Source organism: Sminthopsis crassicaudata, chromosome 6, assembly GCF_048593235.1.
Source record: "Sminthopsis crassicaudata isolate SCR6 chromosome 6, ASM4859323v1, whole genome shotgun sequence".
Lineage (NCBI taxonomy): Eukaryota > Metazoa > Chordata > Mammalia > Dasyuromorphia > Dasyuridae > Sminthopsis > Sminthopsis crassicaudata.
Window position 1 is genome coordinate 231,239,811 of NC_133622.1, and position 22,084 is coordinate 231,261,894.

Consider the following 22,084-nt stretch of genomic DNA (forward strand, 5'->3'; position numbering starts at 1 on the left):
CTGCATTAGGAAAATGAGATTGAAGAGAGCTCAAATAGTCAAAAGAAGAGAAAGATTTTCCTGCAATAATCCCAATCCATGTTTTATAAGATGGGAAGAAGTCTTCCCTTGGGTCTTAAACTGTGTGACCATGAAACTTTTATTCACAGACATGAGCAGCTCACTGACATTTCTGTTATGGGAGGTGACATTTCTAGAGGGCCTTGTGGGTTTATAAAGGGCTTTTCTTTCAATAAGCATTATTGCTCTCTTTTTGCAGACTAGCAGCTGGTATTTTAGGAGTATTATGGCTTGGAAAAGAAGATAGAGATCCTGGCTTTGGGTTATGGGCACCTATAACTGACACATATTGGACAGATGACTAGAGTAGTCATCCTAAGTGACCCTCTTTAAGATTTGAGGTTGCAAAAAAGAAGGGCTGTTCTACATATCCAAAGACTGTTTTCTCATACAAGAACCTCTATAGCAATGAAATTCCATGTTCACATCAAAATACATTGAGCAAAAAAAGCATTCAGAGTAAAAATAAGTCTAGTTCAAACTCCCCTCAGAAATTCCCTACTATGTGACCCTAGTTTAGACTTCCAGATGACAACAGATGGGTTATATCACCTTTATATTTAGGCCATTGGACTCCTATCAGTGTCAAAGATCCTCCTTATTCCAAATCTAGGATTTTATTAATAGCAAACAGACCAAAAGCAAATGAGACTCAGAGAGGTTATAAACATAAATTTAGAACTTTAATAAGACATTGTCTATTCCAACACCAGTTGAAGTGGCTTTGGTCACGCAGTCAAGGAATTTCAGTTAGGATTCAGAAGATTTCCTAATTCCAAGCCCCAAGTTTTTCCTCTGCTGGGTTGTTTCTAGATTGACAGACATGCCTCAATGACCCCACTTCTCCATCTTTGTCCACTAGCTCTAAACATGAGAAAGGAAAACCATTTGTTATGCTGTCATATCAATCCTTGATCACAGGATCAAAAATCAATGTGCAATAGCAACTGGATATTATATATTTAGGAGAGTGAAAGTGAAAAATAATAGGGAGAAAAAGTTAATACATCAAAATTTGATCATGGCCTAACATCCCAAGGTGGTCTACTGAACTCTGGGACAAAAATCTTGGTAACTGGCCTTCCAAGTCAGAATCCATGAAGAAAGTAAACACTTCAGCTTTACCCAAGTCAGCAGGAATGGGTCAATAGTCAAGACCTTTGTCACGCAGGGTAATTAAATGAGCAAGGCTGATCAATAAGGCCATTGACTCTTGGACCTGACCTGAACTGTGGTGGCACATTATGTTGCTTTAAGGCAGTATACAATTTGGATTCCTGTCTGCAAGTGAATAACAAGCTCTCAACAGAGATTCCTTGTGACATTTAGTGGCATGGGGATGGTTGTTCAATTGTCAAAGACAATAACAATTTAGGCTTCTAATCTTTTTCACAATTACACAGACTTGCAAATCCCCCATGGCATTGCTCTTGCTCTGTAACAGAAAGGTGAGTGAATTGTAGGTCTATAAATCCTTATCTTGGCAAATATCAACAAGACTTGACTGCTGTCCCTCATCCCACCTCACCTCTTGATTCCCATCTAAAAAGTGTCCTCCTAGAACTCTTTCATTATCAAATGAAATTAGAGTGATAGAGCAGTTTTGCAAACTTTAAAATACTATGTAAATGTTAGATATACTACTAATAATCATTATAGTAATTCTTATTTTATTATTATTTACTATTCTAGCTAATTTGGTTTTTAAAACCTGCATGGTCTAGTGCAAAAAGTCTAGATTTGACATTATAGAACCTACATTCAAATTCATCCTTGTTGTTCATTACCTGTATAAACTTTGGCAAGTGCTGTCTCTTTTCTAGACCAAATTTCTTCATCTGTTAAAAAAAAAAAAAGACCTTGAAATTCTTCCCTGTTACAATATTCCCCAACATTCTCTGCCATTTTCTTGGTCATACAAGTGTTATTCTTCCCTCCTCATTAATGTAGAGTAAAAACTGGCAAAATATTAAACATCATGAGGATGTCTTTCAAAAAAGGAGTGGCTAAACAAGTTAAGGTTTGTGATCATGATGGAATAATAATACTGTTCTAGAAGAAATGATGACCTCTATGCTCTTAGAAAAACAATGATCCAAAACAATGAAAAGTGAAAAGTGCTGAATCAAGGGGATGCTATATATAGTAACAGCAATTCTTTTAAAAATGGTTTTGAGTGACTAAGTTATTTTGACTATTATGAATACCCACATTAACTAGAAAGGTCATATGAAGGAAGATGTTCTCTGTATCCAGAGAAAGAGCTGAGAAATAAATAGAATGATTTTCCATACCTAGATAGATACAGATGTGTGTATATATATATATATATATATACACATATGTACATATGTTTATATATACATATATGCACATATACATATGTGTGTATATATACATGTATGTATATGTAGATATACACATGTATGTGCATATAGATATGTGTATAGATAATATATAAAATGATGCACACATATTTGTATCTAATGGTAATCATTTCCAGGGTGAAAAAGAGGGAAAAAAAACAAAAAAGGCAAAAAAGAAAGTTAAATGATAACTTTAATATAGTTGGTTAGTTAATTTTAATAAGCACTTAATGACATAGTATATTTTAAGTAGATAGAGTAAAAGTTGAGAAATACGAATCAAACAGCTGAATGCCTGATACCATTCTGGTCGGAGGTAGGCTCAGTTTTTGGAGGTTTATACCTATTAAGTATCATTTTGATGGTGCAGTAAAAAGAAATCTTGTCATATATTTTATATATGTCTTACGGGAATACTTGTTTTACTTTGTAGGTTCAGAATAAAATAAGTTAAAAATAATAATAAAAAAACATGAGAGAGATGAACATGAATACTATAGCTTTGCAAGAATAACTCCCACAGACAGTGAAACAGAACTATGGGATTGTCAATGGAAATCCTTAAGCATCATATTTTTACTCTTCCTTACTGAAAACACCTGGATGAGTCAGGTTGATACTTTCTTGAAGAAGTTCTCCACTATCTTAGAGATTACTAAAGAGAAATGTATTTCCTACAGGCAAACTGTACCTCATCTTTATATCTTTATCATCTCCTGAGAATCTAAGGTTCTTCTCTTCTCTTCTCTTCTCTTCTCTTCTCTTCTCTTCTCTTCTCTTCTCTTCTCTTCTCTTCTCTTCTCTTCTCTTCTCTTCTCTTCTCTTCTCTTCTCTTCTCTTCTCTTCTCTTCTCTCTATTTGTCTGTCTGTCTGTCTGTCTGTCTGTCTGTCTCTCTCTCTCTCTCTCTCTCTCTCTCTCTCTCTCTCTCACACACACACACACACACACACACACACACACACACACACACACACAACTGATTTCTGTCTCCATGCTACTGATAGACCTTGATCCCCTAAAAAAAGCTATCAATATCCAAAGTGTGTCCTGAGAAGTTTATGTTACCATCATTCCTAGCAGTCTTCCTTACTATGCTAATAATAAAACTTTATTTTTCCAGTTTGACTCCCAAAATTTAATGGAATACTCCAGGATATACTCCAGGATTACTTCTCATATATCCCATTCCCTCCTCTGACACTTCAATTCTCTCCTCACCTCGTCCCTGGATATAGATACAACCTTCTGATTAATCTCTCTTCCTCAATTTTCTTTCCGCTCCAGCCTCTCTTCCATTAAGCTGCCCAAATGATCTTCCTAAAATCCACATCTGACAATATCATTGTGCTTCTCCTGCTCCCATCAATCAATATAAAAATCCACTTTTTAAGTGGATTCCCAACCTTTTCCTTTCCTCCATTTCTAGTCTTATTTTTTACTCCTCTCCTAGATTGTAGGGTCTCAGTACAATGGCCTCCTTCATCTTCTTGATACAATAGACTCTACCTTCTGACTTTTTCACTGACTGCCCCCCTCCTGCATAGCTGGAATGTTTTCTCTTATCAATTCATCTGTTGTTTTCCCTGGCTAACTTCAAGTACCAGCTCACTCTCTCCAAGAAGCCTTTTCCATTTCCCCTTAATGTACCTGCCTGCCTTCTGTCTATTATCTCCAATCTATCCTCATTTATCTTGTTTGTGTATGGTGAATTAGAGGGCTGTTTGCCCCAAGTCCATGAAGATTTTTCCCTTGATGAATGGGAGTGAGAATCATGTGTTCCTATGGCCACTAAGTTGGCTTTAGCAGGGACTGTGGAGCACTTAGAGCTTGCTTAAACTTCAAAGGTGCCAAAGTGATCTATTACCTCTAGGATCATTGCCAGTCATTTTAACTTTTGTCTTTTCATTGGACTTCAACAATTCTAGAAGAAAGAGTGGGGCTGATGACTTTGTGGAAACTTGCCTCTCTTAAATCCAATTTACATGTGAATCAAGACATCACCTTGTGATGTCATTGATCATCTTCAAAATGGGTTTTTGATGTATATCTGACACAATCATTCCCTGTCCAGCACATGGAAAGAAATTAACAAATGTTTATTTACTCGAGTTGTTGAGAAGTTAATTCTATATTTTTTTATTAGAATCACATTGCAAAAATAAAAATGAATTTCCCTGTCTGAAGTATATACTAGTAAGTTTTTCCACTGGTCTAGCTCTTTGAAATTTAACAGGAAGTAATAGAGTGCATTCCCCATGACAACCTTTGAGGTAAGTTGTACAAAATCACCATCCCCATCTTGCATATGAGGAAACAGAACTCAAAAGTGACTAGTCTATAAATACGTGTCTTAAAATGCCCAAGCCAAATCTGCACTCAGTTAATTTAATGCCAAATTTCAGTTGAATGATGAGAGGCAGGAGGAAGTGGCAAGCAGTCCAATTTTTACTCTGGGATCAGAGATCATTGGACTTAAATGTAAAATCACACTGTCTTAAAAAGGACTGTCAGATCTTCCCTACCTACTAAAGCATTAGGATACCATGTAATTCAGAGTTGAAAGGGACCCTAATGCTCAACTAGTACAAATGATCTCCTGCTCTTCCCTATTTTCTACTGTAGCCATTTCTTTAACTCAAGACTTTATAACCTTTTCTCAGCAAGCAGTCTCCTGATTATTATTCCTAATTATTCTCCTTGCTTCCACTCTTACTTCTCTCTAATTCATCCTCCATATGGATGTCATATTAATATTCTTAAGATACAATTATGTTCATGTCAAATGATCAAAAAAAAAATCTCAATGGCTACCTAAACACTTCTGGGATCAAACATATACTGCCAGCAGATTTATAAACATTTCACAGCATTCTCCTCCTATGTTCCAGCCAAATTAGCCCACTAACTTTTCCCTTAAGTTGACATATTATCTTCCATCTGTGCACCTAGCACAGGTAGTACCCATTAATATAACACTATCTTTATCCCTACTTCTTAGTAGTTCTACCTTCCTTCAGGCCCTAAGAAAGAGTAGTATCTCTCTGAGTAACAATTCCACCAAAGTAGGAAAAGCACCTGCTGGGAGAGTGCTGAAATCATCTTTTTGATTTTAGCTTCTTGTGGCCTAGCATTTTTGCCAAGAAAATCCCAAAAAGGGTCAGAAGGAGTTGGACATGAACAAAATGACTGAACAACAAAAGATGATATATTAGTACACAGAAGAGCTTCCAAATATTTGGCCCAAAGGTCACATAAGGCCCACAACATTCCTAAGTATAGCTTAAACCACATGAAACTACATTAATATGTAATTGGGAGCTATTTGACAAAATAAATACAAATATAATAAGTCACAGATAATATTATATATCAAATATGAGACCCATGGGCATCCTTATATGTGGATTAGTGGTCTTCTTTTTATTTGATTTTGACATCTTATATAGAGAGGTATATAGATCATTGAGACAGCAAATGACTTGAGATAGTCACACAACCAATATATTTTGAAAATAGGATTTGAAACTAGTTCATCTTGTCTATGAGTTCTCCACTTCACCATGTTTTCTTTCTTTACAGCATAACCTTGGGGAATATCAAATCTACCATTTCCTGGAATAAAATGGTTTCTGGCAAACAAACTTGAAAGTCTAGTTACTGAGTAAATCTAATACTACCACTTGGCTCAGTCTCCCAATTATGTTCAGAAAGACAAACCAAATATGGTCCTGAAGTGATCATGGGTCTTCTGGGTGAAACTCAGGAGCAAAGTTTGACCCCAGCTATGTAGCAGGTGACTTAATAATTCAATTTTTTCCAACAGATTTCCCCAGCGAGAATATACTTAATTAACAAAGGAGAAAAAAATCAATATCTATGTATTATTTCTGGACATGGAAGTGTTAAGTATTTATCAGCTTCTAGAAATCCAATAATCCTCCAGTCTATGGCTGCCTTGTCTAATTAACACTTTGTTTACTGCCATTTTGAAACTTTGAGAAAACTTTGCCAAGGAGATAGCAAATCTATTTAATAATCCCAAATCAAAAAGACTAGTCAAATAAAGGAGTAGGATTGTCTTAATAACAGTACTTTTATATTAGTTCCTTAGAAGCGTCATCAGCTTAGGAGTAAAAGGAGCAAATTGATTTTAGCAAGGAAAACATGTCAGAAGAAGAACAAAATGAATTGTTTTTTGGACACCTGTATCTTATGGCTGTCAGGTTTCAAAAGATCATATACTCTAGAGATTGAAGAGAAGGATGTTAAAGCTCATCTAGTTTAAGGCTTCCATTTTACAGGAGAGAAAATTGAGGTCCCAAAAAGGAACTCTTTTTAAGGTAGCTCATCTAAAGTAGGATTTTAGTTCCCACCTTCAAATGGAATACTATATTTTTTCTAGGTTACCATCTCAACACAGCCTCCCCTATGACTGGAAGTCTCAACTATTCTAAAAGTCTTTGTTTATTTAGGGCTCACAAACCTAATGGTAACTCCATTTTTCATCAACTGTTCTGATTTTCTTCAACTCCACATAATACCAAATCCCTATGCCAGCTGCTTCTTTCAGCTTTCTTTTATATGTTGTTTTCCCCTGTTAGATTATCAGGTCTTTAAAGACAGGGATTATCTTTTGTTTCTTTTTTGTTTCCCTAGGGTTTAGCAAAATACCTGGCACATAGTAGGTGCTTAATACCTATTTACTCAATATACTGAATTAAACCATGTTACTTCATCCTAAACATGATCTCCTGAATCATATTTATGAGTCCAAACAATGAAAGGAAAAAATGTTCCTCTGGGAATCAGATCTGAACTTTAGCTCTGGTTCTATCACTACCAATTTTTTTCTTTTTTTGTGCAGCAATTGGAGTTAAGTCATTTGTCCAGGTTTACACAACTAAGTAGTGTTAAGACTGGAATTGAATTCAGGTACTCTTCACTCCAGGGCAGGTATTCTACACTGTAGCATCTACTGCTCTTGTCACCAAGTTTCTGTTTGATTTAGATTAACCAAAAAAAGTCTCTGGGCTTAATTTTGCACCTGATACAAGAAGAGATTTAGACTGGAGGAACACAAAAGATATCTTATGGATAATATTGAAAATATTTGTAATTCTCACCCAACTTCTTTATTATTAAAATGACTTCAAAACACAATAGAAGGCAGCTAGACAGCAGGATGGAAAGAGCACTGGCCCTGGAGTCAGCAGGATTTGAGTCTGTATCTGGTCTCAAACATTTAACTCTTCCTAATTGTGTGATCCTGGGCAACTCATTTAACCTCAACTGCCTCACCAAATATATATATATACATACATATATGTATATATACATAAATGTATGTATGCATATATATAAGGCAACAGTTCAACTTGTAGAAGATCTATTAGGAAATCTATCAGCAAAATATTACAAAAATGTTTCTAAATTTATTTTAAGAGGGAAAAATTAATCTATATACTTTCTAAACCAAAAAGGAAATGTGACGGAGTGTTATAGTAATCTGGCCTTGGCTTCAGCAACACCTGAGTTCAGGACTGGTCTCTGATACATATTGATCATATAACCTTGGCCAATCACATAATTTTTCTTTTTTTAAAATTTTGATAATACCTTTTTATTTTCAAAATTCAAGCAAAGACAATTTTCACTATTCAGTCTTGAAAAATCTTGTGTTCCAAATTTTTCTCCTTTTTCTGGCACCCTCCACCCCTAGAAAGCAAGTAATCCAATAGAGGTTAAACATGAATCATGTCATCTTTCAGTGATCTGAAACAACTTTCTTAGATTGGGCTGCATTTTTTTCAAAGTAATTTCCTCATCTGGGAAGCCCAAAGAATAATTAAATCAGAGAAATAGACTAATTAGTCCAATTTCCAGACCCTTCTAAACTTATTTAATTTGAAGGAGGTCAAGTGCACATTCCCAGTTCATAATGGAAATAAACTGGCCTTCTGTGACTATTTACTTCATCAAACTAAATATAGGAATAGCCCCACCTTTTTATTTCTTCAATTTTAATATTATAATCTTCTTGATCAGATGAAATCAGTGACACAGGATCTATCCATCAGATATTCACAGAGAACCAGAGTGAACTTCATACTTACCACACTCATAGAATGCATCCCTGGATGACTCCATATTGCTTTTCCCCTCAGCTATAGGATTGAATAAGTAGGTAAATCCAATAAACATTTTTAAGCACCTACTATGTGCCAGGCACTGTGCTAAGTTTGGGGGGTTCAGAAAAAGAGGCATAAAAACCAGCTTCAGTCCTTAAGGAGCTTATAATCGAATGAGAGAATCAACATATAAATCATTATATTAAAAGCAAGCTACATACAAGTAAGAAATAATTAATAGAGGGAAAGCACTAGAATTACTCCCCTCCTCCTAAGGCTTCCTGTTTTATAGGCTGCGGTTGGCTTGATGGATTGCTATATCTATGGATTTTTGTGAGGAAGGGCACAATTCTCTCTCAGAAAAAAACTGAATTGTTGTAAAGAAGGTAAAGTGAACATTTCCTGCCAAAACACTTTCCTTTTAGAATGCATCTCATCTCATAACTGTAAAAATTTGTTTGTGCCATCCCTAAACTGTCCCCACATCTCATTACGTACATCTGTTAAGTCCAAATGGAGGAACAGCTCACCCAGCAGTCCCCCTCCAGCTCTGAGCCTGCATGTTCTATATTCTAAGCCACCTACACTGCCTTGCCCATTGGAGATATTTAGCCCGACTGAATTGAATTGAAGTCTCTGTCAATACTGACTATAATTTGTGATTCTCTTTCTTCATCTTTTCTCCAAGGTTCATAGTTTATGGAGAAGTCAAGAACATAGTGGAAGGCGTATGGAATTTATCATCAGGAGACCTGAGTCTGAATCCCTTCTATGACCCTAAATAATCCTGTGGCTTTAGGCAAAACATTTAACCTCTTTCTACCTCAGTTTTCTCACTGTAAAGCAAAAATACTTTCCTCTGCTTCCCAGGGATGATATGCACCTGAATATTTAGCTGTGAGTAAACACTTCTGTCTAACCAGGATGAAAATAATTTGAGAAGTTTCCTCTTTAATGTTCTCCCCCAGAATTTGCATCTAAAAGAGGAGATCAAGTATAGTACTAGGTGTAACCCAAGGAAATATAATTCTACTAGTGAAGTTACAGACATTACATTGTAAGGAGACTTTAGACATATAGATATGTGTCTAGCTAGCTAAGAAAATAAAAAATACATTGTTTTGCAAAGGAATATTCATCTTTCCTGCCCCTTCCTTTATAAAGAGACTACCTGGCAAAATGGAGAGAGTGGGCTGGATTTAAAGGATGACCTGGCTCCAAATAATGCTTGAAAACTTTAGCTTTGGAAAAGTCATTTGAATCCTCAATACTTCAGTTACATATCTGAAATATGAGAATAATTACAAGCAGGATCCACCTCAAAGAACGAATAGGAAGCATCAGTCATGTCATTTTTATAAAACACTGAGCCAGTTTTAAAATTCCACATAAATGTAAGTAGTAGTTGTAATCTACAACTTTCTTGGCTAAGTCTGAGAGTTCATTGATATAAGACTCCCTCTGTGCTGAGGTATAAGTTGTGTTCCTTGTGCTTTTAGACAGAAGCTTAATACTTGGCATTAGGAAGAGGAAAACTTAGGTTCAAGTATTACTTGTTATATAGACTTCCTGAATGAATATGCCAAATGACATAATCATTTGACTTCTCAGACTCTCCCTATCCCTAAGCATCTCCCTATCATCTCCATCATTATCATCATCATTATTTTTATCATTGTAAACATTATTGTCAATTTAATTTCTAAAGACAATCTATCAAACATATATTAAAACATAATATCAAATCAAATTTTGATTCTCAAGGTGTCTAAAAAAAGATGCACACCTTTTCCAATACCAGCTTAAGTAAAGAGTGGAAATCTGGGATAAACTTCTTACAATTACAACAAAATTTCTATCTTGGATTGGAATTCTACTTCATTCAGCTACACAATAGAGCTCCTTACTTTGACTATTTTGACCTTTTGGGTGTGTGAAGCCACAGGGAAGAGAAATATTCTGGGCAATATTTCTGAGTTCACTTCCCATCTTCCACTAGTAGCTAGCCATTGAGACGCTCCAGTTCTCCACCTTAGTCCAATGGAGGCTTCCCTTTAAAGCTGATGGGATTGGTCTTTTACTCCTTAATTAGCCAGCCATTGGCGTCCCTAAAAAACTCTTGCTTCCCTAAAAAACATATTAAACAGAGTTGATCCATTGAAAGTGAAATAGATGAAAGGTTTTTGTTTTGTTTTTGAGAGGTGTTATCTGTTGGCTTTCATTAGTCCCTCAGCACATAGGAAACACTTGTTTCCTGCATAGTCCATTCCTTACCATCTATAATACTACCTCTATTCCCATCCTTTCTCCTTTTAAGGGAATGGTCTTGTAAAATGTTACTTTGCAATGTTAGCTCTCTGTGTGTATGTCTCTGTCTCCCTTTCTCTGTCTCTCTGTATTCCTTTTCTCTGTTTCTCTGTGTCTCTATCTCTCTTTCTTTGTATCTCTTTTTTTCTCTGTCTTTTTATATGTCTCTTTCTCTTACTGTTTCTCTATGTCTCTCTCTATTTCTCTGTTTTTGCCTGTCTGTCTTTGCCTCTCTGTCTCTGCCTCTATCTCTATCTCTTTCTTTTTCTTTCCATCTGTTTCTGTCTCTGTATGTCTGTTTCTGTCTCTTACTGTTTCTCTGTATCTCTCTCTATTTCTCTGTCTCTATTTCTCTGTTTTTGCCTGTCTTTGCCTCTCTGTCTCTGCCTCTATCTCTATCTCTTTCTTTCTCTTTCCCTCTGTTTCTGTCTCTGTATGTCTGTTTCTGTCTCTTACTGTTTCTCTGTGTCTCTCTCTATTTCTCTGTCTCTATTTCTCTGTTTTTGCCTGTCTGTCTTTGCCTCTCTGTCTCTGCCTCTATCTCTATCTTTCTCTTTCCATCTGTTTCTGTCTCTGTATGTCTGTTTCTCTCTCATATTAACAAGATGCATCTGCAGTTTAAAAAATGTGTGCTTCTTAAATTAATAACTAGTAGAGAACAATGACTTCAAAGACAGTGATGGAATAGGTATAACACTAGATATAGAATCAGTCAAGTTATTGAAATACTTTCCATATCAGGTTTATCTTTTATAAAAAAAGATAATGAAATTTGAAGTACCTCTTACTCATAAATTTGTGAAATGAGTAACAATTTTTTTTTAAAAAGAGGTAATATAAAACATTTTAAAACATTGATGCACAATACAAAGGTCAGTTATGATTTATTTCCCCTTCTACTCTAGAGAGCAGGTCAAATACCCAGCACTGCTATTATTGGCACAAACTCCTTGAGATCTGGGATTGCCCCATTTTTATTTCATAAACCCCTGTTTGGAACATCACAGATGCTGAAGAGATGCTTGTTGGCTAGTTGTTTTATTTGAAATAGAAGGTATCCTAAAGGCTGCTTGAGGTACAATGAAGAGATTGCTGTATTTGAAGTCTGAAAGATCTGAGTTCAAATCTAGATGCATATTAGTTGGGTGATCCTGGGCAAGTCATTTGGCACCACTTTGACTCAATGGTCTCAACTGTAAAATGGGGATCTTTGTGAGGATAAAATGAAGTGATATTTATAAAAAGCACTAAGACCAGTGCCTGACACATTTTTTTTTCTTTTTGTTCACTCATCTACTGTTATGTTTGATTCTTCATGACCCTATTTGAAATTTTCTTGACTAAAATACTGGAATGGGTTGCCAATTCCTTCCCCAGCTCACAGTACTATATAAATGCTGATTCATCCTTACCTACTTAATAACAGCAAATTCTTTTTTATCTTGCTTATGTCTCCTCCTTTTCACTATTTGTGGAAGCCTTGTGTCTCTTTGACTCTGTCTCTGTCTCTCTATCACACACACCCACACATACCCCAAGGATAAGTGCTTTCATTTCATTCTCTTCCACTACCAAAATTTCCTCCTCAATCTGTTTAATTATTGTATCCCTTCCTCCTGTCCCATAGTTATCTCCCTTCTTTTTTTTTTTTACTTTTACTCTGTCTTTCCATCCCTCTCTGTCTCTTTGCTCTTTCCCTGACTTTCTGTTTCTGTATTTCTTTTTTCTCTCCTAAGTCATCTTCTCTGTTAGATTCTTTCCTGATGTCCATAAACATGCCAGAGTCATCTTAATCCTTATTCCAGTGCTCTTCAATATATTGCTCAACATTTTTGCTTCCTTTTACTGACAAAACCATAGAAAAGGATAATAAATATTTTTTCTCAATTTCTTCTTTCTCTGGTATTTATTTTCTGCCTTTCCAGAATCCACAGTCTATTAAAACAGATCTCCAAAAAAGATTAGCAGTGACCTAACTGTTAAATATGTGAGCTTCTTCTCATTCCTCTTCTTCATTGAGCTCACTAGCTTTTTGAACTGTTGATTCTCCCTTCTCCCTCAGCTTCTGTAGCATAACAATTAGAAATATTAACCCAAACCCTTGTTTATATTGACAGGCTGGATTGCCAGAGCTCTTCTAGTTATTCCTCTCCTTGGGGTTCTTCTAGGCATGGTCCTGAGGAATTGGCAATGGTTTCTTAATATCATAGCTCATGAGTACTTATTATTATACTCTCATTGATTTTTATCAATATATATCAATTAACTAGCCAAATTTTATTAGTTTCTAAAAATAGATGTTTAAACGTTGAGTAAAAATATCCTCTCTCATATGAAAGAGTGTTCCAAATCACTACTGATCATAGAAATGCAAATTAAGACAACTCTGAGATACCACTACACACCTGTCAGATTGGCTAAGATGGCAGGAACAAACAACGATGAATGTTGGAGGGACTGTGGGAAAACTGGGACACTGATGCATTGTTGGTGGAGTTGTGAAAGAATCCAACCACTCTGGAGAACAATCTGGAATTATGCCCAAAAAGTTATCAAAATGTGCATACTCTTTGACCCAACCATACTACTACTGGGCTTATATCCCAAGGAAATACTAAAGAGGGAAAGGGACCTGTATGTGCCAAAATGTTTGTGACAGCCCTTTTTGTAGTGGCCAGAAACTGGAAAATGAATGGATGCCCATCAATTGGAGAACAGTTGGTTAAATTATAGTATATGAATGTTAAGGAATATTATTGTTCTGTAAGAAATGACCAACAGGAGGAATACAGAGAGGCTTGGAGAGACTTACATCAACTGATGCTGAGTGAAATGAGCAGAACTAGGGGATTATTATACACTTCAACAATGATACTGTATGAGGATGTATTCTGATGGAAGTGGATATCTTCAACACAGAGAAGAGCTAATCCAATTCCAATCAATGATGGACAGAATCAGCTACACCCAGAAAAGGAACACTGGGAAATGAGTGTAAACTGTGAGCATTGTTTTTTCTTCCCAGATTATTTTTACCTTCCGAATCCAATTCTTCCTTTGCAACAACAACAACAACAACAACAAAATTCCGTTCTGCACATATATATTGTACCTAGGATACACTATAACATATTCAATATGTATGGGAATGCCTGCCATCTAGGGGAGGGGGTGGAGGGAAGGAAGGGAAAAATTCAGAACAGAAGGGAGTACAAGGGATAATGTTGTAAAAATAAATTACCTATGCATATGTACTGTCAAAAAAATGTTATAATTATAAAATTTATATATATATATATATATATATATATATATATATATATATATATATATATATATATATATATATATATATATATCCTCTCATCCCTACACCATGCTTGGAACAGATTCTCCTGCACATATATACAGAGTCCAAGGGAAAGTGGGCTGGAGCTTAGAGAGTACATGAAGCAAAGAGATAATTCACACCTCCTCATTTATGGAAGTCCCTTTCTCTCCTTTTTAGAGTCATCAGGTAGAGTCGCTTTAGGTATGGCAAAGCTTTCCTCTGGACTCTTTGTTGAATCATGAAGCTGTCTTTCTTCAGTACATCTAGTTTAACCTTGTTTCTTAATGGGTTCAATAACAGCTATTCCAGGACACTCCTATGATGTTCATTAAAAATTCACAATCGTTTCAGATTCATAAATGAAGTCCTTTGGTCAAGTAGAGAAGAAGACAACGGCTTTCACCTCCTCTAAAGGGATGCTTTGGGAAATATTGGAATTCTCTTGTTTCAAGCTGATTTAATAATTTTATTCAGAAACTCCATGGCTGAAGTAAATAGCTCAAGTCAATCACATCTTCTAGTCTCCTTTTATTTCATCAATAGATTTCACATCTTTCAAGTTGATTAAGGATTATTTTTACCTCCATTCATAACTTTGATTGATTCAATAGTGGGTTCTTACTTGATTGAAATCGTTACTTTAAGTTGGATTTGGACATTTATTTAATTAACTCTTACCAATATGGTTGTATCACCAATATGGTTGTATCCCACTTCATCTCCTACATGACAATTCTTATAGTTTCCTTTTTTAGTTCATTATCTATTTCTTTGCTCCTGAGATTCTGCTCTGTATCCTCCTGTTTTCTCACAATGCACTCTGTTCCTTGGTCACCTCATCAATTGGTAAGGGTACACTCGTAATCTATTTTTTCTTTTTAAATTTCTTTTTAATTTATGAAATAAAACAATAATTTCAATTACAAAGTATAATAAAAAATTTAAAAGATAATTGTACACGAAATGCAAATCTACAATGTTTCAACTTGTTATTTCTTTTAAATAAGCAACAGTTATCATGTAAATTTATTTTTCTTCCCCCCAGCCTAAGAAGACATAGCTACATATGTGTATATGTATGTATAAAATATATATGAAGAGAGAATGAGTGTACATGTGTGTATATATACAGATAGATAGATAGATAGATAGATAGATAGATAGATAGATAGATAGATGATAGTTACTTTCTCTGGATCAGAGAGTATCTTCCTTCACATGTTCCTTGTAGTTAATTTGGGAATAAGTCAAAATCACTTATTCCATCAAATTGATTTTTATAACAGTATTGCTGTTATTGTATACATTTTTTTAAAAATTCTGCTTATTTTGCTCTTCATTATTTTGTGCAAGTCTTTCTATGTTTTTCTAAGATTACTGATCTCTTCATTTCTTGCAGCACAGTAGTATTCCAGTACACTCATGGCTTGTTTCACAATCACAATTTAACTTTACACAAATTATTCTCATATCTCTAATATAATTGGCAGTTCCACAGAAAAAATCATGCATTCCCCTTATGCAGAATTAGTTTAATGCTGCAAAAATTTTAAAGAGTTTCTTACATACCCTAATTTTTCACCTGAAATATCTGGATTTTGTATCTGTGTAGTTTCAATCTAAATGTTGTATTCCTTTTCAAGCTCAAAGATAGCAAGATATGCAACATGAAACATGTCTATAGTATAGAAATGAGTTATAATTAAACTCATAGATGCACAAGAATATTTTCTCATTTGGTGAGTCACATCTTCCCCAAATATCTTCGCAGTTGCTTCAGTCATGGATGTCTATATAATTAACTCCTGAAATTATATATCCTGCAAAAAATATTTCTCCTGAAATTCAAACATGCATTCTCAATTTTCTGTTCAGCATTTCTTCCTGGCATACTTTGACAACTCAAAACATGTCTTAAACTGAAATGATTTTTATCATCTTCCCCTTGCCAAACACAACTCTATTCTAAACCTTCCAAGTTCTATTGAGAGCACCACTCTTCACTACTCACTTAAGCTCATAATATCAGAATTATTTGATTCATATCTTTCCATCCCTAATATCTAATCAATTTTCAATTCCTTTCAATTCTATTTTCACAGCACCTCTTCTTTCTGAATTTATTAAATTCATATTGCTCTCATTATCTAAATCCTAGGTGATTATAGTAACTTCCTTCTTCCTGCACCCAATCTGTCTCCTTCGTGGTCCATTCAATAACAGCAACAAAATCTCCCCATAATATAGTATAATAGATTTCCTTGTTCAAAAATTGCTTGGCTATGGCCAAAAGGCTATCAAACTGTTCATACTTTCATCCAGCAGTGTCTCTACTCTATCTGTATACCAAAGAGATCATTAAAAATGGAAAAATACCCACATGTGCAAAAATGTTCACAGCAGTCTTTTTTATAGTGGCAAAGAACTGGAAACCGGGTGAATGCCCATCAGTTGGAGAATGGCTGAATAAATTATGGTATATGAATATTATGAAATGTTATTTTTCTTTAAGAAATAATCACCAAGATGATTTCAGAAAAGCTTGAAGAGGCTTACATGAACTGATGTTAAGTGACGAGAGTAGCATCAAGACAACATTGTAGTTGTGTACAGCAATGATAAAATGATATAATGATCAATTCTGATGGACGTGGCTCTTTTCAATAATGAGATGATTCAGGCCCATTCCAATGGCCTTGTGATGAAGAGATCCATCTGCTCCCAGAGAGAGGACTGTATGGATCACAACATAGTATTTTTCACTTTTTTGTTATTTGCTTACATTTTGTTTTCTTTCTCATTCAAGCACACTATTTCCTATCACCAGAAGGCATTCTCTTCTCCATTCTATCTCTCAAATTTCTTTATGGTTCAACTCAGGGAATTTCTCTGTGAAACATTCTTTAATCCCCATTCCATTTCCAGTTTTCAATGGTCTGTCCTCCTGAAAATCATATTTAATTTTTAATCTGTATACATATTTTATCCACCCAGAAATCAAAACTTTAGCTCCTGGAAGACAAAGACTATTTAATTTTGTAGTCACATGTCCAGGGAATAGAATGTAACTTAAACATAGCAGATGTAATCCCTCAAAAAAAAGCACCTCTTTGTTTCAATGAAAGGAAATTAGAATATTTTTTTTTCCTACAGAAAGAACCAATTGTTCCCTTTGATTATAATTTATATTTTCACTTTGTTTTATTTTTCATTTACAAAGTATACCATCCATTCAATTCAATTGTGATCATTCTCTTTGATTACCATTGGATAGCTTCTTTGCTTCATCTGACACAGCTCACATTCCATTTTCCATAGGAGGCCTTTTTCAGAATTATATCTCTTACTAGAATTTGAGTTCCTTCAGATCAGGTGCTATGATTTTGCCTCTTTTGGTACCCCCAAGATTCAGTAAAGTTCTTGGCAAACAACAAATATCTAAAAACTGCCCATTGACTGACTGGCAATTGTTTTACAGGTTATAAACTAGCCTACTTTTTTCATAATTGAGGAAATGGAGTCTAGAATGCTGCAGTGAATTTCCTGAAGATTATAAAACCATGTAAATAATACTTGAATGTATACCTTCTTTCTCAAAATACATTGATTCTTTCATAATTCATTTATCTCAAAACAAATTTTAGATGTCTTCCTATGGAGATTCTTATAAATCAGGGTTGTATTAGTCCAAATATTTAGTATATATTATCAGCACAATATATTTAGGGCCATAAATATGAGTCAAAGACATGGAGGTAAAAACCACAAGTCCATTGTTCAAGAGTAGTGGGTCCTTCTTTCTAGTGTAATTCTTTTTGTTTTACACAGTGGTTGTTATTGGCCTTGTGATCTTAATCGAGTCACTTCCTCATCATTAAAATGAGGAAGCTGATTTAGAGGATCTAAAAGTTGCCTTCTAGTTCTAACATTCTACCCTTCTAGACGTTTCTCACTTTATATCCTTCATGCCAAATTATAAGATATATTCTAGTCTAGTTTTGACATTCCATCTGTATTCCAAGAGGTTGTTGAGCTCTGATCAGTTAAAATCTAAAGTTTCTTCTAATTCTAACATTTGATTTTTTATTGACAGCTCCAATTGTGTGACCCATAATTATTAGAACAAAAATCTTACTCTGACTCCCCCAGCATCCCCTCTGATGCCTGAGTCCTCCATCAATTAGCTCTTCAGGCCCAGAAGAAGTCTTGAGATATAGCACATCTGTTTCTCCATTTAGAAGGCCTCCAGGCTGAGTGCCTTAAAAAATTAAACTGTATTATTACCATTAGTCATTTGAGGGCTTATTTTAATAGGGAAGCTGTTCATACTTAAAGTGGAAAATTCTTATGTTCAAGATGGTTTCCCCAGGGAAAAACTAATAGGCATGTTTTGCTGTCGCATTTATTGCAAATGATCCATCCTAAGTCAAGGACATTAATGAAGGTCAAGGAAGTCTTTCAGTAACTAGATATAATTGAGACATTGAGCATGAGTCCTCATCCCTGCTACCTTTCCAAAACCCCATTAATCTGTGGGTTGCTCCCTTGTCTACTATGTCAGGAGCACCAAGAAGCAGTGTGAGAAAACTCCTCTCAGTAATCACCAGGAAGTGAAAAATTGATCACTTCAATGAGGCATCCATACTTGAAAGAATTCTTGAATCCAAATCTTAGCAGGATTTTTTTCCTTTATCATATCTGATAAATGGATCCATTAGAATATAAACTCCCTGAGGAGAGGAACTATCTCATTTTTCTATTTGTAGTCCCAAGATTCTGGCAAGTATTTAATGATAAATTATTGAAATTGCTTGATTAAAAAAGTCTTCTAGCATGAAAAAATTATGTATCTTATTAAATAGTTCATTTCAGCTTAGGCAGAAATCTGATAGAATGATAGGCTTACAGTTAGGAAGGATATAAGAGATAGATAAACTTAAAGGGCTTAAAGGAAAGATATTGAGTGGAAGATTCAAATCCAAATTCTCTATCCTTCCCACTGTAAATACTGCTTCAAGGGCATGGGAAAGTAGAACGAGTCTTATATTTAAAGTCAGAAAAACCTGGTTTAAATTTCAGATCTGCCACTTACTTTCATCATGAATTTGGGTAAATCATCTATTCCCCTGAATCATTTCCCCAGACTTGTTTTCCTTAATTGGTAAAATGAGGGGGTTGGACTCATAAATATCTGAGATTCTTTCCAGTTCTAAATCGATAATTCTGAATATGAGCAGAGTCAAAACTATTTCGTCCCACTTTTTAATTATGATTCCCTTAACTAAATGAGATCATTATCTTTTAGTTTATATCTTTAGCTTGAATTTAGTTGAACTTTTCAGAATATTTTTGGGAAGGAATTCCCATGGGATTGGAAGGAAATGAGGAAAACATTTGGCTTACACTCTTAACAGAGCTTATCTTCCTTCCTTTTTTAACCAAAAAGAAGTTCTTACAATCTTTGATTCATAGAGGTTACAATTTATCTCAAAATAACTAGCACTTATTGAAAACTAAATTGTATACCAGGCTATGTCAAAAAAAAAAAAACAAAAACTCATAGAAATAAAGCTGGATAAGGTTTGGGATTCTATTGTTCCATCTTTAATCCTCTGGGGAAGATAAAATGGATCAAGTTAATAAAGGAGTTGCCATAATCCCAAAAACCAAGCTGGAGCATCTATATCTATCTTAAGGCACTGAGATCTAAGAGCTAAGATGAGACAGCATGAGAACCAACTGCTCATCAAGAGGAACAGGAGGAATCTGCCAACAAGGTTAAAGCCAACACTCAGGGAAAAGTCAGGCTTCTTGTGCTCAGCCCGAGACCTAAAAGATCCACTCTTTTTATAGCAGACCTTTGTATGCTTTGCCCCCAAATTATATTAAAATGTCACACCTTTTCCTGTGTTCAGTTGAAGAAAACTCTAGGAAAACTGAGTGTTGTTTTTAAGGGGTTTATAATCTAGCTATGGTGATAGAATATGGTGAAACAGTTTGGCATAAGAATAATAAAATAATAACATATTTGCATAGAGATAGCTATATCCCTATAGTCATATATACCTGAGAATAAATGGATATGTATTACAGTGTGCATATCATGTTTACATAGACATATGTATACATATATTTATGGACATATATGTACATGTGGTATACATATATAATGTAGATAGATTGACAAAGAGAGGGAGGGAGGAAAGGAAGGAGGGAGGGAGAAAGGAAGGAAGGAAGGAAAGAAGGAAGGAAGGAAGGAAGGAAAGAAGGAAGGAAGGAAGGAAGGAGAAGGAAGGAAGGAAGGAAGGAAGGAAGGAAGGAAGGAAGGAAGGAAGGAAGGAAGGAAGGAAGGAAGGAAGGAAGGAAGGAAGGAAGGAAGGAAGGAAGGAAGGAAGAGGAAGGAAGGAAGGAAGAGGAGGAAGGAAGGAAGGAAGGAAGGAAGGAAGGAAGGAAGGAAGGAAGGAAGGAAGGAAGGAAGGAAGGAAGGAAGGAAGGAAGGAAGGAAGAAAGGAAGGAAGGAAGGAAGGAAGGAAGGAAAGGAGGGAGGGAGGGAGGAAGGAAGGAAAGAAGGAAGGAAGGAAGGAAGGAAGGAAGGAAGGAAGGGAAGGAAGAAGGAAGGAAGGAAGGAAGGAAAGGAGGGAGGAAGAAGGAAGGAAAGAAAGGAAGGAAGGAAGGAAGGAAGGAAGGAAGGAAGGAAGGACGGAAGGAAGGAAAGGAAGGAAGGAAAGGAGGGAGGGAGGGAGGAAGGAAGGAAGGAAGGAAGGAAAGGAGAGGAAGGAAGGAAGGAAGGAAGGAAGGAAGGAAGGAAGGAAGGAAGGAAGGAAGGAAAGAAGGAAGGAGGGAGGGAGGGAGGGAAGAAGGAAGGAAGGAAGGAAGGAAGGAAGGAAGGAAGGAAGGAAGGAAGGAAGGAAGGAAGGAAGGAAGAAAGGAAGGAAGGAAGGAAGGAAGGAAGGAAGGGAGGGAGGGAGGGGGAAAGGGAAGGAGGAAAAATTGAACTGAAAAGCAAATAGCTATAATACTCTCCCTGGAATCAGGACTGACCATGTTCATGACCCATCTCTGCCACATAAGAGGTATACGATATTGGGCAATTTCTTTCAATATATTAAAAAGATTTTCTTCATCTGGATGTTCTCTTGATCACTGAGATCAAAGTTCTTTTCTCTCTGTCTCTGTTCTTCAATCTCTCTGTCTCTGTGTCTGTGTATGTGTGTCTGTCTTTCTATTATTCCTCCCCCTCTCAAATTGAACCCAGGTGTTGAGATCCCAGAGAACTTCTTCTACTTCTATTTTTAGGTTTAACCCTCTGGGCCTCTTTTCCAAGTGCTATACCTCACAAAGCCTGGTCTTGAGCCTTTCCTCTTAGCAACCAATTCCCATTCACATTGCCAATGCATTCAAAAAGGTAGTTTATAAAGGTGTTTTTAGTTATTACAAAATATCCCCCACCCAAATATGGGCTGAACTCTTCCACAAATATGCATGTCATACAAAGAGTTGGTATGCTCCAGGTGGTGAGGCACACATGTGGACCTAAGCACTGCAGTCCTGAAGGAAACAGAGACCCTTTCTCCTTGGAGACTCCTTGGACAGCTCCCTCTGCCTCTGCTAGGCAGTTTGCTCACCAGGGCTTGCTCTTGCTGTCTGCTTCCCTCTTTAGTTTGATGTGTGATTATGCCAGGGTTTGCTCTCTATTGATTCCATAGCTGCCAAGGGTCCTAATGCTGGAAACCTACTTGTAGCCTTGCATCCTTTCTTATATTTATACACTTTCAAAATGTCTCCCAACGCATGCTACTGAATGCAGTATCTTCTACTGGGGGAGGAAATCTCCTTAAAAGTAATATGTCAAATCAGAGAGGAGGAAAAAAAAAAAGAAAAGAAAAAAAAT

General features: G+C 35.8%; 1 long non-coding RNA gene across 1 annotated transcript in view; it reads right to left on the bottom strand.

Moving 5' to 3' along the window:
• Positions 1-841: 841 nt before the first annotated feature.
• Positions 842-22,084, bottom strand: part of LOC141546853 (uncharacterized) — a 30,636-nt gene continuing 9,393 nt past the window's right edge. Inside the window, exons 2-3 of the long non-coding RNA XR_012483438.1 lie at positions 1,848-1,898; positions 842-924 (exon numbers count right to left, since the gene is read on the bottom strand). This is a non-coding gene — a long non-coding RNA (uncharacterized LOC141546853). The remainder of the gene's footprint in view (positions 925-1,847; positions 1,899-22,084) is intronic.